The 5,727-nt window shown below is 28.7% G+C and overlaps 1 long non-coding RNA gene across 1 annotated transcript; it reads right to left on the reverse strand.

The window, feature by feature from the left end:
• Window positions 1-973: 973 nt before the first annotated feature.
• Window positions 974-2,555, reverse strand: LOC140919000 (uncharacterized). Its single transcript, XR_012161528.1, has 5 exons — window positions 2,405-2,555; window positions 2,261-2,320; window positions 1,937-2,050; window positions 1,738-1,786; window positions 974-1,576 (listed from the first exon to the last, which is right to left on the reverse strand). It is a non-coding gene; the product is annotated as an uncharacterized lncRNA (long non-coding RNA).
• Window positions 2,556-5,727: the final 3,172 nt, after the last annotated feature.

A 5,727-nucleotide genomic window follows, 5' to 3' on the forward strand; every position in this document is an offset into this window, starting at 1 on the left:
CGACATGTAATCTTGTTGTCACTCTATTAGGAGTGACCACGACAGAGATCTGGGAGGAGACCATGAAGACTAGAGGTGCGCACTATAGACTGAATTGGTTGAAGGAGATCTTCAAAAGGCAGTGTGCAGCAGAGAGATTTGACTGTGTTGCTAGGGCATATATGTACCGGAAAACTTAAGAAACGATTTCCGAAAGTATGTTGTGTATTGGAAATCTTGTTTTTGAGTTTTCTGAAAGTTATCGGAAAACTTTTACCTACTGGAAATGTTATTTACTACTCCATAAATGAAAAAATGGTGGAAAAAAAATTAACTTTTCATTGTGTGAAATAATAACTTTTCATTTAGGGTATTTTTGGCATTTTGAAATTATTTTGAGGTACAAAATTGCTATATTTTGGAGGTAAATTTTTCATTAACATAATCAATACATATTTAAAGTGATTCCAACCTTAAGAAGAAAATAAAGTGATTCCAATAATAGTCTTAAATTTATTGCTTATAGTTTTTCCTATTTAATATTAATTATAAATTTGCCAATTTTTTTTAAATTAGTTATTATTTTTTTAATAGAAAACACGATATTCATTTATTCAAATAGTATAATATATTGATGCAATATAAATCTAAATATATTAAAAACATAAATGATGAATTTAAAAATAAATTCACATTGCTCAAGTTAACTAAAATGATAGCATGCATTCAAATACAAGTTTTTAGAATATCTATATATTCCAATCTATAACGTTGAAGATTTAAAATTATTGACTAAAATTTATAGTCAATCGGAGTTATTATATTAATCTGAATCAAAACTAATATGTCATAAAAATCAAAAAAACGTCACACCAAAACAGAAAAATTCAAAAACACTTAAACGATGAAATTATAAAAAAAAAATTAAATTTTTGTAAAAATTATTTTTTTTTATTCAACATAATTTAACTGTTGCCTAAAAATCTCCACGATATATCTGCGCCCATATAAAATGACTTATGTTTTTCCTTTTCCCTTTAGGCTATTCAATTTGATACCATGTATGCAACATAGTTTGCTTGGAACATAAAAACAAGTTAAAATTAAGCATTTTGTTCAACATTTACAAAATCAAGATGGGTATGTGACTTGCAACAAAAAGACTTACTAAAAAATTAAACATTTGATTATTTATACTTGATATGACCATTGACAAGCAAAGATTAAATAGTACATGAATGATGTATGAATAATGAGAGGAGAATGGGTTAACAGGCATCTATCAATTAATTAGGATAAATGGATGAGATGAACACCCATTACAACAAATAGATATAGGCCAGACAGGTCGATCTTTAGTTAATAAACTACGCATGGATTAATGGCCTAATTATAACTATACTCATTTTCTGTCCCTAATTTCGACATCTTATGATAGTACCTGTATATTTTCAAACACCATCATATATAAAAGACAAATTTCATACCTCTAAACTCCTCACAAATATGGATTGAAAAATATAATTAATCCGTGCTCCACCTGATAGTTCAGATGTAGACATAGCCTCATTCTTTCCCTCAACCATGGAGGAGAACGCTATTTTCAACAAGAAAAAAGAAAGTGTTACTGACTTTTGGAGGTCGTTATAACTGGAATAGCAGTTCACAAATGTGATAAGAAATGGTATGAGTTTGCAAATGAAAACCATAAAAGCTGAAGAGAAGATTAGAAATCGGATGGTAGAGATAGTTAAATACCGTCACAGTATTTTGAAAGAATATTCAGGACAAGAGCACCCTGTCCAGCCTGTATGACATGAAGAATCATATTAAGGTAAAATAAGGTACATGGTCGGTCAAAACAGAAAACATGTTGGCTTTATATTACAACAAGGATAATCATTGTATAGTATTATTTACAAATGTCAAACGGAAGCATCAAAATATTAACACATGCCTTGGACTCTGTGATTTCACCATAGCTTGCATGTTCTTTAGCAAGAGTAACTAGTGAAGTGCTTATACGTGCTTTCAGCCCTGGTAGCACAGCCTTGATGTGTTGTGCAAGAATCTGCAAGAGATGACCAGGCAAATGTGGATATGAAATGCCAAGTCCAGAAACTGGAATCATCTACGAATTTAAAATGGTTTGATCTTTCGGCCAATTTCTAAGAATTTAATGTTTTTAATAGTATATGTAAGCAGAACGTGTAATTAAGGCCAGCATTAAAGAAAATAAATAACAAAAACTAATCGGAGTTTTCAACATTGCAAAGCCTACCTTGTTCAACTTCTTTGCCAATTGAGGAACGCCACAACTATCAGCTAGACCACTATATATCTTGAATTGCACAGAAAAAATATCAGTATCTAGAAGTGACATGTATCTAATATTACTAATTACAAAGCAATGGTTCATCCTTACAGGATGATTGCGGAAAAATTTCTCTTCAGCAATCAGAGCCTCCTTTATAGTCCTGTTCACCAGAATATCCTGAGTTGATATGAAAACAGCAACTGAATTTCAGTATTACATGTTGACTTAGACACTAATCAAGCAATTTACACAAGTGCATATTTGTTTGTGTTGATTAGGGATGGGAATAGGCTGGGTCAAAGTAGGCTTTGCTAAGCCTAAGCCTGAGCCTGTCAAGAAATTAAAGGCTTAAGCCTGGTCTGTCATAGACTTACTTTTTATGCCTAAATTTGACCTTGATAGAAGTCTGGTATGACTTGTTAGCCTACTTAAAAGTTTATTTCATTTTAACATTTTTGAATAAGTAATTAAACATATCTATAAATAGATTTAACATGAAATTAAGTTCAATTTTGATATTTAACATCACATTTTAAAATATGACTCTATTTAGGCCTAAATCTGACCTTGATAGAAGTCTGGTATGGCTTGTTAGCCTACTTAAAAGTCTATTTCAGTTTAACATTTTTGAATAAGTAATCAAACATATCTATAAATAGATTTAACATGAAATTAAGTTTTATTTTGATATTTAACATCACATTTTGAAGAATATGACTCTATATACATCCTCACATTTTGAGATCAAAAAAAGTCTTATTTTATCAAACTCAAACATACTCTCACATTCAAACCATAATTCACAACAACCACTCCAATTAACAAACATCAAGTATGGACACGCCAAATACAACGAACGCAAATCAAAGCAACATAACACCCAGATACATCAAATTTCATTTATTCATAATCATACACAATGACTTCAAATTCATTTACCACGAAACATTCATCAATATAAACAAAACCTAACTCTTAGGTTTTACCCATAACGCACTAGTTTCGTTTTTCCCCAAATCGATACATTAAACCCTAACAAATTCCTTCCCACACAACCACAGATAAGTCCCTAATGCAAACTAGAAGTTTGGAAGGAGCCCTTACCTCAACGTTAGCTTTAACGCGCGTTTCCGGTAAAAGGGTGATGGGGATTGATGTGGTTGTGTGGTGGGATAGAAATGAGAATGAATGGAAAGTATTTGAAATTATTTAGTTGTCCTTTTGAAATTATAGTTACATTTTTTTCTTCAATTATACACTTATTATGTTATAGTTTTTTTAAATTGACAAAGAGAGAGAGTAAAATGAGTAAATGCCCGGATTGAATCCATCTATTGATCAATATTTCAATTCATCCATAATCCATTTAAAAAAACAACCGTTCATTATCCATTAACATTCTTTTAATGGGTATTCAATTTCAATATCCATAAAATTATTTTTAAAAGTCCCGTCAACAAAATTATTTTAATTAAGTACTCTAGGTGGAATAAATTAATATGCAAAAACAAGTTAGATTGCAAATATTAAGAAAGTAGTTGATCACATCTAATCTATGCAATTTCAATATAAATTTAAGTCTATTATCTAAATTACCATTCATGATCAATAATTTGAAATAAAAAAGGTTAAATTAAATGAAGTGTATTGTGGAGTAAATTAATATGCAAAAATAAGTTAGATTACAAATATTAAAAAAGGTACTTGATCATATCTAATCTATGCAATTCCAATATAAATTTAAGCTGGCACTGATGTAGATGCAATAGCATAGGTAGAAAAGCAACATTTAACCTGAAAAGGAGGGGAGAGAACACATAATTAATGTAGAAGGAAAGATTGATTACATGTACCAATATCTATTTGAAAAGAATGAGATATGAGAGGGAGTTGTTATCTCTGCATTGTGATTGCGTATGAGGAAAGAAGGGTTACAATGAGTATATATAGAGGAAAATAGAAAATATCTAAAATACTCTTACTATTAATTTATAATAATATTATCTAATACTCTAATATTTCTGGAAAACTCTCAAGACTAATACAATATGAAAGGTCCAGTTCTTGAAGAGATTTCAACTTTATGGGTGGAAAACTCCTTAGCCTGCTGCAACCGTAAGCATTTAAAATCTTCAATTTATTCAAGAATCCGACAGAGTCATGAATTTTAATTAAATTCTCACAATTTCAAAACGAAAACTTTTCTATATTTTGGAGACCAAATACGTCGAGTATCTGTGTTAAATATTGACAATTGTCTAAATTTAACTCTTTCATATTTACAAACCTCTGCATAAGAAACACAAACAAAAATAAATAAGTTAATAATCTTAAAGTGATGCAGCAATATACAAGATGGAAGAAAGTAAATAATAACATATACCTTCAATGAGCTAGGCAACTCACATGATGTAACATAACTTTCTCCTAACTTGCATATGGAAAGTTTCTTTGGCCAAAATTTAGATGGTATATCTTGTGAAGGATATCTACGCCATTCCAGTACTTTTAAACTATTTGGAAGATAATCATGTCCTTTGGAAAAGCGACCATTCTTAATTATAAGCGTTTTAAGGTTTTTCATATTCTTCAATTCATCTCCTTTCCATTCTACCACTTTTCCTTCTTCACTTATTGGAAAATGCAGATGTACAATTTCAATTTGTCTTGTTCCCTTTTAACACATAAAAGCACAAGTCAACCAAAATACATATTATAATGGAATCAAAAACTATAATGTAAGCATTAGGAACACTAGTGTTGGAATTCAAGTGAGTGATTAGTCTCATATTCAAGTGAGTGAATTCAAGTGCGCGGATATTAATTAATTTTATAAGTTTTATAAGTAATATTTTATGTATTATAACTATCTTATAATATTACTTTATTGATTTGTAATAATTGAATATAATTAGAAAAATTAAAATGAGGGAAAATCATGTTCATCACAATCATCTAATTTAATTTTTAAAATATTTTGTAAAATTCGTATGATAACTTATTATATATTAAAATTGTTTGACTCATTATACTTTAATTGTTAATTTATTTTTCAACATATAATGGTATTTGTATTTATTTGACGAAATAAAATGTAAAATACAAACCCAAAAAAGAGATGTAAAAATTTATAAATATGATTTATTATTTAATATTTTTTATTTTAAAAAAATGTTAATGTTGAATTATATTGTAGCGTAGTCTAAATTTATTTGTTTTATTATTATGATATTTTAATTGCGAGCATGAGAAGTTGTTGTAAAAAAAATTATTTAATATATTTCATCAAAAGTTTGTAAAAAAAAATAACTTGTTGTGGCATCGGAGTCTATTTTAAATATATATAATAGATGATAGATTTTAATAATTGGAAGTACCTTTTTTAATAATTTTTCACATATTCCTATTTTATGATTATTTTTAATAAATTT

The sequence above is a fragment of the Cicer arietinum genome, chromosome 8 (genome assembly GCF_000331145.2).
Source record: "Cicer arietinum cultivar CDC Frontier isolate Library 1 chromosome 8, Cicar.CDCFrontier_v2.0, whole genome shotgun sequence".
In the NCBI taxonomy this organism is placed as follows: domain Eukaryota; kingdom Viridiplantae; phylum Streptophyta; class Magnoliopsida; order Fabales; family Fabaceae; genus Cicer; species Cicer arietinum.